Source organism: Mixophyes fleayi, chromosome 4, assembly GCF_038048845.1.
Source record: "Mixophyes fleayi isolate aMixFle1 chromosome 4, aMixFle1.hap1, whole genome shotgun sequence".
In the NCBI taxonomy this organism is placed as follows: Eukaryota; Metazoa; Chordata; class Amphibia; order Anura; family Limnodynastidae; genus Mixophyes; species Mixophyes fleayi.
Genome location: NC_134405.1, coordinates 147406285 through 147423403, shown reverse-complemented (window position 1 = coordinate 147423403; position 17119 = coordinate 147406285). Strand labels below are relative to the sequence as shown.

The window sequence follows — 17119 nt, the reverse complement described above, 5'->3', positions numbered from 1 at the left end:
TTTCACAGATACGTTTTATCTGAGTGACGAGAAAGATTATACACTTAGTTCATGATACACTGTTCACTTCAATAAATTATGCTCCATCTGTATTTCTTATCATTAACCTGTTCTCTGGGATAGAGAAAAAATATATATCTAGGTTGAAAGCCATTACTATCAGGGGTTGTGAGTCACATTTGTGAGTGGGCCCCATAGAAACAAGAGGCCTAGGGCTAGATTTACTAAGCTGCGGGTTTGAAAAAGTGGGGATGTTGCCTATAGCAACCAATCAGATTCTAGCTGTCATTTTGTAGAAAGTACTAAATAAATGAAAGCTAGAATCTGATTGGTTGCTATAGGCAACATCCCCACTTTTTCAAACCCGCAGCTTAGTAAATCTAGCCCCTAGGCTGTGATCCCATCCTCTTTCCTGCTTTACCTTACTTCCTCAGTCATGTACAGCACCAGGAGGCACTGTGCAAAGGCTTGGTCCTGACTATCTACAGGCTTCATTACACAAAGGGCAGTAGACGGGTTAGAGGCAAAAGAGGGGAGGTCCTGGCTCACACTTGGCACTGGGGTCCAGGGGCATTTGGCTACGCCACCCTGCAAACCACTATACTGAAGTCAGGCACAGTGCATGGGATGAGTACTATCAGAAATTGTTTAACTTAGAGACATAGTCAAATGCTTAAAATATTCCCACTTGTCCTTTAGCTTGAAGTGGGAGACAAATAAAGTACAGAGCAGCAGATCAATTTTTTCACAATATGCTGAGTAGACATTTTCATCAGAAATGATCCTATCAACAGAAACATGTGTTAGCAAGTTTTTCAAATACAAACAAACATTGGGAAATAAATTGCTGTCATAAAGAGCTTACAATCAACAACCAAGAGCCTTTCAGAAGCAAGATTTTAGGATTTCCACATTTGAAGATATTAAAGTTAAACAGTGTGGGCCTGACGCATTAAGGCACACAAAGCGAATGCATGTAAATTGGGCATGCACACATCCTTATTCAACAAGGAGCAGATGTAAATATAACTCTGTTGTTCAATATGGGTGTAGGTGCGCTCTGCTCTAACAGACAATACACTTCAGAATACCTAAAATACATATGTGGAAAATAAAATCCCAAAACAACGCACAGAAGAAAAAAAAAATATTAATGTCATCTGCTAATAATATAGTCATTAATGACAAAACATTAAAAAAAAATTATAATTTTTCTTTCCCACTTGTAAAATACATTGATTAGAATGTTATGAATATGTACTGCATATAAAATGCATTTTTACAGTTAATCCTGATTGCAAACACATGATCTAGCCTGCATACTCGATCGTCATCACTGATAATCAGCACTTACACCTGACCTGCAACTGATATGAAACTTACCTTAGAGATGCCCAAAGATTGAATTTGGCGCTGCTGCGTGCGTTTGAGCTTGGCATGCCCTTACACTACATTGACTACATGCATATGCCCAGTTATCATCAACAACATATTTATATAGTGCCAGCAAATTCCATAGCGCTTTACAATTAACAAACACAATAATGTACAATACTGGGTAATACAGACAGAGGTAAGAAGGTCCCCTCCCTGTTCCACCCATGAAATTGTGGGCTGTAGTAAACACTCGAACATGAATCGGATGTTGCTGCATTCACTGGCGTATGGTCCATTTCTGGCCACGTGCAGAGTGATTTTATGCAAAATACGGTACATATCGACATTTACGTGCCTTAATGATTCCTGCAGGCCCTGTAAGTCTATCAAATTCATTTACTTCTGAGTTGTATTGAAATACTGCCAATCAAATGTAATAGCTTTTTGTCATTCGGTATATTCATAATAATTTTGTTTGCTGTTAAATAAAATAAAATTTTCACACCGACAGCACTGGTGATTCAGCTATAAGACACCAGGAGGTAAATGTATCAAGCTGAGAGTTTTCCAACGGGTTTGAAAAACCAATCAGATTCTAGCTGTGATTTATTTAGTACATTCTACAAAATGATAGCTAGAATGTGATTGGTTGCTATAGGCAATATCTCCACTTTTCAAACCCGCCGGAAAACTCTCAGCTTGATACATTTACCCCCATATCTTCAAATTCAAACACAGGATGCTATAACATTAAAGTGCCACTGGTGGGCGATGAATGACTTCTGAGTACTGGAATCTTGGGGACATAAAGACAGCTAAATAATGCAATACAGCCTGTATAATACATAGAATAGCTAAAGTGCAAATTGTACACAAGAAGATTTTTTGTCCCTAAGCCTTTTTTAAAGGTAAAAACATTTCACTAGTATTAACAAATCAGTGAAGTTTAGCACAACTGAGAAATAAGGGGTTTGCTGCCATAGTGGAGCACTCATATATTATCAACACATTAAAGCCACCAATGTGTGCTATATTTAAGACGTGACTATTGCCACATCGTGCCAATTTATGACAAAACACTAAAGTTGTGTTGCATTTCAGTATTGCCACAAAATAAAAAAAAAAACAACATAATTTGTTCAGGCTGCCAAAATCAAATCAGTACACAAAACTGTTTTGGTAAACACTATGCATGACGGCCAGCAGACCTGTCAGAGGAATATCTGCATGTGATTCTCACAGACGGCTGCCTGTTCCTCACAAGAAGGAGCGCTAGACTCTTAGATATGTGGTACGAAGCATAGCTGCTATAAAGAGAGTGAACCCATAGAACAAAGCTGTAACACTGGGAAGTACTGTTGAAAAATATTGTTTCATATTGAGCCAAGTGCACTTAGAATTGTGTTTTTCTGCTGAAGTACAACAGAAAGGTACAAATATTGCCATATTAGAAGTATAGATTAAAACCCGATCTCCACTAGCCGCGACTTGGAGCAAAACGCAAGTTATTTGTGTAGTAGAAATAGCGCCCTTCCACGGAGCAATGGTCAAAAGGCATACTCTGCACTCTATCTTATTTTAATAATATTGCTGGGCAATGAACGTGTTTGCTCCACACTACTCCTCCCATCGGACAATGTATCAGTGTCTGTGCCTTTAGGAAGAACCTCCAGTTTCAGTTGTCTTGCCCATGTTGTGGGTAGAGGAATGACTTTTCCAATTGATGTCATACTATGTATGGCGACAGCTGTGTATCTTTCATCTAGCTACGCCTCTGAATGCAGCAAGGCATTGGTGATTAAGCTCAGAGCACAAGATTAAATGTAGATACAACTGTTTGTAGGTCAATGTATCTGACACAAGGGACCTGATTTTGCATAAAATCGCTCTGCACATGCCCAGAAATAAATCACATTCCAGAGAATGCAGCAACACCCAATTTGAGCGCAAAGAACCGTTATTACATCCTATGATTTCACGGGTGGAACGGGGAGGTGACTGGGCATATGCACAAAGTCAGTGTACAGTAATGGGTATATGCACATAGTCAGTGTACTAGCTCGAGCCCACGCAGCAGCATTGGATTCAAGCTTTGGGCTTGAATCAGCGTGTGTGATTTTCAGTAGTATCACTTGCTCCAGCTACAGGTCTGCTGTAAATGCCAATTACTAGTGATGACAGAGAAGTATACTTGCTAGAAAATATGTGCTTGCAATCAGGAGCAACTGTAAAATTGTATTTTATGAGCAGTAGACATTAATAACATCCTAATAAATGTTATTTTATGGGGAAAAAATAATAAAAAATAAATGTTTAATCATTAATATTTTTAACAGGTGACATTAATTGAATAGGTCATTTTCTTTATCTGCGTTCTATTGTGACTTTATATTACACATAAATGTTGGACTTATCCTGCAGTGTCCTGACTGTTAAAGCAGAGCAGACCTAGACCTGCATTCAACCACAGCCTTCAGATCTGCTCTTTGTTGAATACAGACACACGTATGCCTGATATATGTGCGTATACGTTCGTTTTGTGTTCCTTGATGAATCAGACCTGAGGTGTCTTACTCCTCTAACATCCAAGGGAACAGCCTATCACTCTATGCGGGAGACTGTGCATTACAACTGTGACTAATGGACAGCACCGTTCTTGCTGTCATACCATGTGGGTGTGTTATTTGCTCAGGGTCACACATCAACCATATAAATAGTAACACACTCCACAGTGACAAAGACTGAGCTATATTAACCCTTGGAGGTACTGGGGAACATTTACATAGTTTGAGCAAACTTTTGTATTTTCCTTAAAGGGCCAGTAAACCTAAACAAATAGTTGGTTTATATGAAAGATCTACTGTATTGTTCAGTAATATCTGTGGACAAGTTTAAGAAGCTCTTCCTAAATATCAACATGTCTGAGATAACATGGTGGTGAGGGGAGATGTTTCCCTTTGCAAGGTAGACTTCCTATCATTACTCTCCTTGACAGCTAGCTTATTTTAGCCTCTTTTTTGTAGATAACGGCTGATAACAGAGAACAATATCTTGCACTTTACAGGAAATGCAAATAGAATGTCAAACATCTTAAATGTGTGTGTGATGTAATCAGTAGGTTTTCTAGTAAAATAACACAACTTGGTATGTTGGGAAAACAAAGTTAAATGTTTACTAACGACAATACATTGAAAAAATGTCTAGTTCTCACTTCAGGTGCTGGACAAAGTATTTTATTTCCAAACAGTTGATATGTTTATAGGCCTAATGTCTTAAAACACATTCAAACGTAATACAAGATGATGAATTTACATGTTCTCTACAACTTATTGCTGAACCTAAATACTCACTCACTAGGCTCATAAAATCAGAGGATAAACTTAATTTGTCCAACATAGCAGTAGATGTTGTTTCTGTAAAACAGTAGTATTAGAAGAGCCAATATTGTATTTAACGGCTGGTCTTAAATAGTCTAAATCTTATATTATTTTATTAATATTTCTTCTGAAATAATATAAATCATAATCCAATAAACGATAATGTATATATTACAGCTTATGAACAACATAAATAAGCTGTAAACCTATTCACATGTTGTTGAATCCAATGGCACCTTCCTGCCTCCTTTAGTTTGATATACAGCTATCAATGTGAATGATGCGGTGTGAAGGGAAACTCTGGATCCTGTCTGGCTGGGGAATATGTTTTCACCTGGATCCAGGGGAGACTACAGCTAAATGTAACAGATGTTTGGCTGAATAAGTAAATAAAGCTCTTTCTATTAGGTGAAATTACACTGAACTTATGCGATTTCTGTAACATGACTTTTTGATGATCTCCTTTTTATGGAATAAATATGAAATGCACAAGTTCCGCGCTCTTTTGTAGACTACAACTTACATCTGTGACGGACTGCTGCTAGCCGCACTTACCTTATTGGGGTACAATACAATAGGGTGTCAGCATCTACTGCATTCAATCTGAGGTTAGTGATATCATTGTGGACCATGGGCCTGATTCATTAAGAATCTTCACTTAAGAAACTTCTTATTTCAGTCTCCTGGACAAAACCATGTTACAATGCAAGGGGTGCAAATTAGTATTCTGTTTTGCACATAAGTTAAATACTGACTGTTTTTTCATGAAGCACACAAATATCAACTTTAAATGTCAGTGTACAAATAAGCTATCAAGTATTTGTGTTCTACATGAAAAAACTATCAGTATTTAACTGTGCAAAACAGAATACTAATTTGCACCCCTTGCATTGTAACATGGTTTTGTCCATGAGACTGAAATAAGAAGTTTCTCATGTTAAGATCCTTAATGAATCAGGCCCTAAGTTACCAATTTATTTTGGGCATTCACTTACCTGCTTAAAAACCTCATGTAATGACACTTTAGGCACCTTCAGGGTGATGGCTCTTACTATATATGAACTTAGAGGTTGTGAAGGAGTTAACTGCAATAAATCTGGTACATAAGATTGGAATGTGAGGAATTTTAATGAATAAAAAAAAAGGTATGTATAAAACTAAATCGTCCTATTAATGACACACCTCGGAATACAACCTACACAATCTCATGCTACCTGTGCTTCCTACAGTTAATGAAAGCACCAAATACCTCAGTGAACGTCAGTTCTGTTCCTGTCATCGCCTGCCTAGACAGGCTAGAAGAGAACGGGTGGAAACAGAGATGCTACTTGCATCAGAAGACTCTCTGTGAAAGAGAAATCATTTGGGAGTGGTGAGAGAATAGTTCGCACCTAGAAGGAAAAAAGTGGAATATGTGATGAGAAAACTAAATATTAGACAACACACACAACAAACTGCACATTTTCAGCTACTTGTTCATCCAATTCAACATTATGTAGGGTAAGGGTTCATAGAGTGCAAACAATTCGCACATGCCCCAAAATGATGTCTACATAGAGGTGTGAAGATGAGGCTTACTAGAATAGGTCTGAGTTACGGAAAGTGTGACTACTATGACTGATTGTGGTTATCATCTTCATCATTTATTTATATAGCACCAGGTTATGTTCCACCTCAGGCATCATTTCAGGAATTTAAATGGGAAAATAACCTGACAAATAAATGGACCACTTAATTTAAAAGGCCGATAATTTTAGATCTTGCAAGTACATGTTTAAGACCGTCAGAGGCTTGCCAGGACTGAAGGTGACCAATGGCAATGTCTAGCACTCATTGCCGTAACATATTCTGTCATGATACGGGAACTTTTTTAAATCTTTGAATGTTTAAAAATGCCTTGAATAGGAGATTTTCACAATCGGATCACATGACAGAAATAAGGGCCATTTATTTTGTAGTATAATCTACCATGAATTTACATACATAGAAGCAAGGAAAGCTAAAAGAAATTGACTGTGATAAAAGAACATGGTATAAAAATGGCAATATAAAATTATTTACTAATGAAACATAGATTTTAATCTACTTATCTAAAAGGAGTAAGCAATCAAAAACATGTCTTTGTTACAGTAGTGAACTGTACTGACTTACCTTTCGTTGAATCTCACAACAGTTCTACTTACGCAGCAAATTATTCAAATGTTGCTCATGCCAGCTACCATACTGCTGTGAATCTCTGTCCCACATCCAGAATCAGTGACAGACTGCACGGTGTACAACAACGTATACTAGCGCAGGATTTACCTGTTAAAATATAGATCAAAGAATTGTCATTATTATACATGTTTATTTGCTCTCTATATATACAAAACAGGACAGCCCTCAATGATAGAGGTTGCCAAAGGCTGAAATTATATATCTGATATGAGTTAGCATAAAAGACTAGTTGGTCACTTTCAAATGTATACAAGTTAACACTTTAACATTTTTCAGCCAAGCATTTAAAACATAGTTGCCTACTCTCCTGGAATGTCCGGGAGACTCCCAGAATTTGTAAGAGCTCTCCCGGGAGCGCAGTATTACCTCCAGCATCTGCCTATTTATTTTGTGAAGTGGGTAGAGACTGGGCCTATTATAGCGATTCACAGCGAATCGTATCATCCTAACCCCAGTCCAGGCTGTATTCTCTTGCAAATCACCGGATTGGAGCAGCGGTAGTGAGGGCCTCAATCTTCTCGGCCACGCCCCCACAGTCGGCAACAGGATCTCCCCTCTGGAATTTCCCGGAGGGGAGATCCTAAAGGGTGGGAAGTATATTTAAGGTATGTCTTCACCGGGTTTAAACTATGACACTAGTCCTGCCATGATCTGCGTTATTTTTTATTGTAATTGTATACAATTCTGCAGACTAATTACAAGCAGTGTTGTACCAATACATCTCAAATTAGATTTGCAGATATAAACCATGTAGATAAAATACATTGGTCACCATTTCTCTGGCATTCCACTGCAACTTTCTTAAAAAGTAAATTATTATTTCAACATATCATTACAGAAAGCTGAAGCTCCCCACACATGATTTCAACAGTGTCTATAACCGTACATCTACATAAATCAATCCGTGCTTACATGTGCATGTGTGTAAACACTCCTGAAAATCCCATGCTAAAATGTCACATGAAAGTTCAATCTACGATCACCTTAGATCCATCATTAATTTAAACTTTCTGTTTTTCTCCTTAAAAATTATGCAAAAAACCCAAAACGACTTAGTTTAGCTTCATTTGTGGCCTTCAATTAATCATGAGTGCAAAAGGTATCTTAATAAAAGTACAGGTGAGAAGTTGGGTTTCCAGAACCACCGACCAGCTGGAGAATTCAAATCCTTTTGCTGTGAAGATTACCCATACTACAAAAGAACACCTCCTTACATGTGTCTTCTCCACTCCCATGTAAATGATCGTGTCCCTCAGAATGAAATCTTGATTTTCCACATTTACTGCAAAACCATCCCTATTTGTGTGCTTAATCTCCACTTTGCACCGTCCAATGGGTACATCTGGAGCGTCCTTGCTAACTTTTACTTGCAGGCAATTGAGGACTTCTTTGTACCCATACCCTTGTATTCTTAGTGCTTAGAATCACTGTGTTGTTAGTGTGGACTCATTCAGTTATTTCACCCTCCATGTCCTTGGCCGAAAAGCTAGATTGTTGGCCTAAGCACATTAATTGGCTGGTGATTCCAGTACTTAGGATAGAGGAAACCTGGAATATGATACCATTGACCCAGAAAACACAGCGGTAATTCTCAACACTACAACAAGTGCATTGGCACAAAAAACTCCTTGGGGCTTAAGAAGCTAGTTGTAACATTTTATCCATCATCGCTGGCACGGATGACGGTAGCGCACTGTGGATTAGTACGCCGTGAGTGCCTTTCTGCAGAAAAAATATAAAAATCATTAAAGTTTCTGTTTTGTTCTGTAAATGCATTAATTCTTTGATCCATGATGCAGCCAAGCAGACAGCAATTAAGGATTACATGCTCGCAATTTTAAGTCAATAGACCAGAAGTATCAAATCCAGGGATCAATCAAGCAATACACAATACAGTGATTAGCGGCCTATTACTTAATGAGTGATCACAAAAGGAAAAAAGCAGTTCAAAAAGATGTGACGAGGAAGGAGAGCGAGCTTGCAGAATTAGAGATCATAGCGTATGTAGCCTATGTTTGTAATTATTCAGAAATACAGCCGTATATTTAGGAAAGCAAACTGATACTAGGTAATCATCTTATTTTGCACAGACACCATACCATACTAACACTGACCAAACAAGATGAAACAATGTTAATAATTTTATTTTTTACATTAATGGCACGGTGTTGAATTTCAGACACCACTAAAGAACTTTTCATATGCTCACAGTTTATATGGATGGGTACAACCAGTGGTGGAAGTGGGGTGTATACCGTGGTATGCCATACGGCCACTTCTCCTACTACTTTCATTGTACGGCTATCAAATAGCATTCACTTACATTCTCATTACAGTTTTCATACTATCGCTTCTAAATTTCCACTTCGATCACTTGGTACAATTTTTTTTTTCTGGACTTCTAGAATGAATGCAATCAAATTTAATCTATCTTCAAGTCATGAATTTGTTCAGGTATTGTCAATAGCCGCCCTGCTTACAGCTTTAAGACATTAACAAAGGAATGCAATTCAAATTGGGCAACAAGTAATTTGGCTGGTTAAGAATTTGAGTAGATAGCAGGAGCGGGCTGGGCCAGACAATAAAAGGATTTTGGGCGGGAATGCGATGCAGGCCTGCATATGCTGCCTGTACCACATTTCTGTAATGACTGTGCTACAGGGCTCCTCCCCTAGACTTCAGGGGTGGCTAAGTGGTTAGCACTTCTGCCTTACAGCACTGGGGTCAGGAGTTCAATTCCCAACCATGACCTTATCTGAGAGGAGTTTGTATGTTCTCCCCGTGTTTGCATGGGTTTCCTCCGGGTGCTCCGGTTTCCTCCCGCACTCCAAAAACATACTGGTAGGTTAATTGGTTGCTAACAAATTGACCCTAGTCTGTGTGTCTGTCTGTCTGTTAGGTAATTTAGACTGTAAGCCCCAATGGAGCAGGGACCGATGTGAGTTCACTGTACAGCGCTGCGGAATTAGTGGCGCTATATATATATATATGGTGATGATGATGTGTAGCACCAAATTACTATGTTGCAGCCTCGATCCCCACAGCAGTGAGTTCCCTGCCTCTGGGGGGGAGGGGGGGGGGGCAATGGGAATATCTCCCTCTGCCCCTTAGCACACAGTGTTGAAGAGTGTGCCCTTCAATCTCCTCCACACTGACTGTTGGACGTGATGTCACCTTCATGTGCCGACGCAGTCAGTGAGGAGGTGTGATGAGAGGAGCGGCTCCAGAAGGTAAGTAGAAAATTGTGTTTATGCAGGGGAGCAGTGTGATGAGGGGGAACTGTGTGAGATGATGGGGCAAACACACAGCACTATATATATATATATATATATATATATATAAAAACACACACATATATATATATATATCAGAAAGAGGCTATTTTAGTGTTGCATAACCCAGAGATACTTAAGTATTTTGAATGATAAATCTTAAATAATATAAAGAATGCAACAGAAAGCAAATCTCACTTTATATTGCAGTTAGTTTTATGTTCTCTCTCTACAGCTCTTTTTTTTTTACATACCTAGCTGATTATAATGGGATTATATATATATAATCCCATTACACACACACTATGGGCCTACATTAAATTTAGGTACGTATCCTGCTAAATAAACCGTATTCGATCAAGGAAAATATCTGGGAAAATACTATTATGACAATCATCGGACACTGAAGAAAATGTAAATGTTACAGATGATAGTACGTTTAATGGACTTAAAATTAGAAGTATTAACGGTGTTAGTAGGATGATGTAGATTTGACAACCCTGCCTGAATTGTATATATATGTCAATTGATTGGGGTGGTATCATTCAAGTTATGCATTTTTAAATGACAGTATTCGGAATTAATTACAGGGTTAAAACTTGAATATCATTTTGCTTCAACTGATCTGGCTTATGAAAGGTGATTTAACGTGAGCTAGTTTATGCTAAAAAGTTTCACAGGCTATTTATATTAAATGTTTGCATTAAAGCAAAGTGATACGACAAATAGTGCAAATTATTGTAATTTCATTTTAAAACTACTCACTCTGATTGCAGTTCTCTTGAAGTCTGAAATGAATTACACTTGTGACCAGAATCAGAAAGGACAGAGACTACTAAAATAACACTTAATTTATGTGGGAAAGATCTAAGACTCACAGGAAATAAGCAGGATAGTCAGCTCACTGCTACTGCATAATGTTCCAGAAGAGGGAGCTCTGGCAATGGAAAGAGACTGTGACACTGAAGAAGGTTCTACTTAAAACAGTAACTTGGGCAGTGTTTCTCATAAAGCTTTTTAAAAAATGCCAAGGTCTACAGATTATATGTTACATAGAAATAAAAATGATATTATTAATTTTATAAAGGAGAACTAAAGTTAAAGAGTTTAAAAGGCAAGAGCAACCTAGATAAAAGAAAACGAACTTCGTTACAGCGGAAAGGAACAGTGATCAATGAGAAGTTATTGTCTGTAGTATTATATTACGATGCACATATTGCACAGTATTGTAATATGCATGTGTGAACTATATGTGTAAGATTTTATATGTATTTATATGTAGTTGAACATATATATATTTACAATACATAGATACAATACATAAATAGAGTACAATACTTCTATTTCTATATCTGTATGCATGTGATTTTGGATTATTTATAACAGACATATGTGCATATTATACGGTACAGTAACTGTTAAGCAAAGAACTCTGAGGTTGTATAAATAGCTGTTGATGATGATGATGATAAGTGGTGGAAAGGACAGGAGTGGGAGTGGCTTATAAGGAACAGGCACAAAAGATTGTGGGTAATGAACAAGACTATCTAGGAACAGTGTAATGCAATAGCGATTGTATAAATACATCTTTAATAGACTCCTATTTCAACAGAAATTAGCACTTCAGTGAAACAGGCTGTACTGCAGTGATTTCACTCACCTCTATTTTTAGCATGGAACCTCCTGTGCATATAAACACAATACACTGTGTGGGAAACACTTGCTCTAGTCTGAACATATGAACGTTGTGTACTACACTTGTCCATATGTCTTCATTATTTTGTTTACCCCTGTGTTACATGAAGTAATATGGATATATTGAGGTGGTTTTGAAAAGTCCTTCATTCTAATTGTCTAACAAAGGTTGAAATAATGTTTAATTCACATTTTAGTGTTAACGATGCTTATATAAAAAAATATACTGTAAAGCTACTCTGCTGCCTGTACATGTCTCTGTAGACTTTACATAGAAAGCACGTTACACATACACACAAGGATGTTGCCTTGCCATAGAATGCTGTTACAGAGATATCAGAGCACCAGGTTATTAGAGAGTTTTATTGGGTGACTTGTAAATCATTTGGCAGCTTCCCTTTCCTCTAGGAAACCACTCTTCCTCTGCACCAGGTCACAAGAATTAACCCATGTTACTTAACGCCTCACACAGGAATACAGAGCAGGTCACACGTGAAGCATAGTAAAGGAAATACATAGTATTAAGACATATGAGTTATTGAAATACTCAGTCTTATAATAATCTTATCATTCAGAAATACTGTAAGTTGAAAGACCAGAAGGCTCATAAATTATGCTGCTTAGGTAACCTTTTGGTGGACAGAACATACTGAAGGATCTATTTGACATTGGTGCTCAGTGGGCAGCTGTATGATTCAGTTTGCATTGCTGCATACTGCAGCGATACATAATGTACTGCCGCTTGAATTTACCATGCCAGGGCACACTGGCAAGCCCTGTCACCCCCCCTCCCCCCATCTAACGCTGCTGTGAACAGAGGATCTGGCTACTGCGTATGCGTGACCTTAGCCAATGTGTCCCAGCGCTAGATGAAGAGAGACTTCTCCAGCAGCGATGGAGTCCATAGGGACACCATTAACAAGGTAAGGCTGGTGGTGAACTGCAAAGTTTTCGCCCGTTGTTAAATTTGGGTCACATCGCAGTGGCCAACGTTAGATGGGTTTAGGCAGGCTAAATCTCTGATTTCTCCACAGCCACAGGTATATAACACAGCCCCGCTGTAAGGGTTCCCACGGTCCATGCTAACCATACACAAAAACATTATTAAGTGATGCTAACAATTGTTGTCTGGTTGTTGGGAATTAACCAACCATGTTGGCATTCAGTGGACACCCGTATCTAGCTTTGTGAGGGCAGTTTAAGACTGGGGTATCTTAAAATCTACCAGGGTCAATGATTACAACATGGATGTTATACTAAACATGTTTGAATCCACTATAAAAAAAAATATTCTCCTTGTATTCAGAAGCATTCCACCAATGACATATTGAAGACTATAACCTTTTGTACTGTTAAGTGTTATTAAAACAAACATTACATGAAACTCAATCTCTCCTCTCAATGCATTTGTCAGAGCAATGCTCAGTTACCTCCTTACAGCAAATCAAGGCCATACACACAGAAGCTTGGTTCCTTCCAGCATAATTTCCCCTATTACTATGATTATTCCTTGATTCAGTCAGTAAGAGATCATATAGCATAACCTGGAAGAAGGGGTTAAGCATAAAGAACAAATAATTCCTTTTGGTAACTCCACTCCCTTTCCTTTAGCTTAGTACACCCACATAGCAACTACAGTATAAGCAAGTTGCCTCTGACCTTGCCGCCCACGCCTGGCACTCTGGAGAAAGTTACTTGGAGATTTATATGTGTTTTTTAACATGTAACACAAGACCCATTACTACTTCCTGGCTCCTTGAAATTTTTTATATCGTTTATTAAACTTCACAGTGTGTAGGTAATGAAGTGAAACATACTGCACTCCTGTGTGCCGTGTAATTACTTTGTAACCCTATGTCATCTTACAAACATGATCATATTGAAGACAATTTTGTGTTGACTGAAGTTTTAATGCCATTGCCATTTCTTGCCATATTATTTGGCATGTGCATTGCTGAACTGACAACCTTGCAGCATATATCATTTTCAGTGCATACGAGTTCAGTAGTTCATGCAGTTAGAGAGATAGGCACTTTCGTAGCTTTACAAATGTAGCACACTACCAGAGGGATTTATATATTCAAGTAATACTGTGTGTGCTCTACTGGTTAAGATTATAACACTGAAATCAGATTCCGGCTAATATGTGAAACACTGAACCCACTAAAGGAAGATTTTATACATCAGCAAGCCAACCAAAACCTAATATTGTTGAACCAGTGTTACTGTGTACAGTATAAGATGAAATGAATAACTCTGCTCTTTTGCTTACTTCTATGAAGTCGTTTTAGACTACAAGTCGCTTCGTGCGTGGTCCCATATTTATATGGTTTCCTAATTATTTTGCTTTGTGCGGGACCTGCTTGTTGTTTAGCTTCCTGGGACTCTTTGAATACTTACTTTCCTGAATAAAGCTTTTACTGTCTATATCAAGTTGGAATTCGTGTACTATGTCGTTCTACGTACTCACATTACATAACTGCAAGATGCAAAGCTGGAATGATGTTATTTGGTATGTCATATTGATGATCTAAAATAATATCATATTGGAAGGGACAGTAGGTGTGAGGTTGTATACCACCACCTGACCCAGGGGGTTAAGCCAAAACAACTTTCATTTTATACAATATGTTTTCAAATAGTGTGATATCTTCTATTCGGAGGGAGTATAGTTATTGAGTAAATATGAGCAGACAGATGGGCTAAGCGCAATAAGTGTTCTTTACTGTTGGCAGCGTGTAGACAACGCCCTCATCGCACAGCCATGCTTATTCAGACAAGCCCTGTCATATTACCAACTGGATCATAGCACATGGGAGACCTGTAGGAAAGAGAAATCTAGACTGGCTATGAAGTCACTAACAATGGAAGTAACTATGGATACAGAGACCAGACCACCCATTGTTCTTTGCACATCTGTCATTTTAGTTTAGTTTCAAAGTTATGTTTAAAAATGATTTGCATTGACTGTCTCTGACCCTTCTTGCATGAACATTGTCTGTATCTCCACAGTGGACAACTGACCTTTAACCTGGCAAAATATTTTGACTAAACACATTGCACTATGTCAAGGAATTGAAATCTGTTTGTTTTTCTTTTACATTAGCTTTTACAATTTGAGACATAAATTTGGGGTAGTCAGTAACACCCCCAGTATTGATAAGTGCTGAACATCCTTTTTTTTCTATCATAACATTATTCTTTTTGGTGTCAAAAGAAAATAAGCAGTTCAAGCTAAAAACACGTGGACACCGTCATACATAGGTTATCATTCTTGTACATTGCCCCTTCTCTTGAAAATATTAGCCACATGAGTTGGATAGTGACTTTTTTAAATAGTTCAGGAAATAGCACAGGATGTTTGTGGAAGGGATTCCATCTATACAGTTTTGCCTATTAAAACCTCTACATTACTCTTATAGAGCAAGAGCCTCCTGAAAATTCCGGTAGAGTAGGCAAGTATGTGTATATGTTCCTCTGCAGCATGGTGCCATGTAAGGAGGGAGGTCCTTCTCTAACTAAGCAGGCAGAGAAGGAGTGGCAGTTTTTTGGACTTGCTGTACAGAAACGTATTGTATAGATTGGTTGATTCATACACCGGGGATTGGCCGTGGTCTTGCAGTAACTTAAATACTAGCAGAATCCCCTTTTTTTGTAATCTGTATGACATTCCATAAGGACACTGTCCTAATGAGGTGGGAGAAGCTTCTGCTCTCTGTAGTGGAACAACCTTTTACTTTAACAGTCCTGCATAAAAAGTAATGCTGAAAAAAAATTATATATTGCACTAACGTATATATGAAAAGTGGCCATTTTAAATGTACATATAACAGAAATGCAAGCATTTAAATACTAAAAAGAGGAAATAAGTTTTCAGTCTATATTCACCTTCCCCATAAATAGTTTAACAATCACGACAAGTGTAATGTTTAAAAAGTAAGCATTGCAAGAGTGACTTCATTGTGTACCATTGTACTCCTATGGTACCTGAGCCTGATTATAATTGATTATGATAATTAAGTTATCGCTGCTAACTATCCCATTGATTCTTCATTCAAATCAGTATATGTATTGAAAGTGCTAATAGAACAATGGTGAACATATAAGTTTTAACCACTCTGCACCTGTTTAAGGAGTCTTCATTTTAAATACTTTCTTAGTCACACTGGTCATTTCTATTAGTTTTTAGTATACTGTTGTTTTAAGATTTTCAGTAAATCCCCATTTCAGAATAGGACACCGGAAATACAAAGAAATAGTGTTTTAGATTCACTGGAAATATGAGTAGTACTATAGCAATATACAGTAATGTGGTGGTCGACTCATCAAGGTGATTCACAGGACAGATGCTACTTAGAGGAAATTGCGCCACAATGTGCGATATGAATTTAATCATACTATTCCAGATATTACTTCAGTGTTGCAATATAATGTAACACAAATAGTAACAAAAAAAAAAATCATCTTTGCCACCACAAAAAAGCAGTTTAAGCTCTGGTAAGCTAAAAGAAATAAAAATTATGACTAGAGATGGCTGAAACTTCTGTCGTTTGTCTTTTTCACTTTTGTTTAAAAGATTCCTTACCGAAGAAAATTATATTTTTAGAGAAAGCCAAGCTGAATTGTATTTCAGAGTGGCCTTTACAAGCTTATCCACTGGCCGTGAAGTGAGGACATTTGTAGAAAGTCAACATCTCCTGAATCATTATCCTAGTCTCTAATTACAACTACAAGTGATATATAAAAGATATAAAAAAAGAAACAATAAAAATCACTCACCATTCATGTGATATATCCACTGTGGCCAGGGGAATGTATCTCAGATTTTCCACAAGAAATGATGATAAATAACAAGTGATTTCCATCCAGTTCTCTACACCAGGAGATATGTGTAAATGGGTATAATCTATGAGAAATATGAACTTACTTTCTCTTTCCTTCATTGCTGGGTTGTCTCACGTGTGCTGATAAAAGGTGGAAATGCTGCTCTATACAACTTGTATAACACGTGCTTCCCCTCAGGATTCTTGTCTTCTCCTAAACTGCCTGGTCCTCCTCCAATTCCTTTGAAATAAAAAGTCAACAAGGGAAACCACAATGAGTTGTTTTTCTAATTCCTCGAATCTGAGTCAGTCTAGCATCATCAGCATGCTTGGTCTGTGTAAAAGCATCAAAATAGCC

General features: G+C 37.8%; 1 long non-coding RNA gene across 2 annotated transcripts in view; it reads right to left on the bottom strand.

Annotated features, from left to right (window-relative positions):
* Positions 1-4594: 4594 nt before the first annotated feature.
* The window catches only part of LOC142152194 (uncharacterized), a 79913-nt gene continuing 67388 nt past the window's right edge, over positions 4595-17119 (bottom strand). For both annotated transcript variants that reach the window (XR_012691303.1, XR_012691302.1), the window contains 2 exons: positions 16866-17002; positions 4595-7058 (listed from right to left, as the gene is read on the bottom strand). This is a non-coding gene — a long non-coding RNA (uncharacterized LOC142152194). The remainder of the gene's footprint in view (positions 7059-16865; positions 17003-17119) is intronic.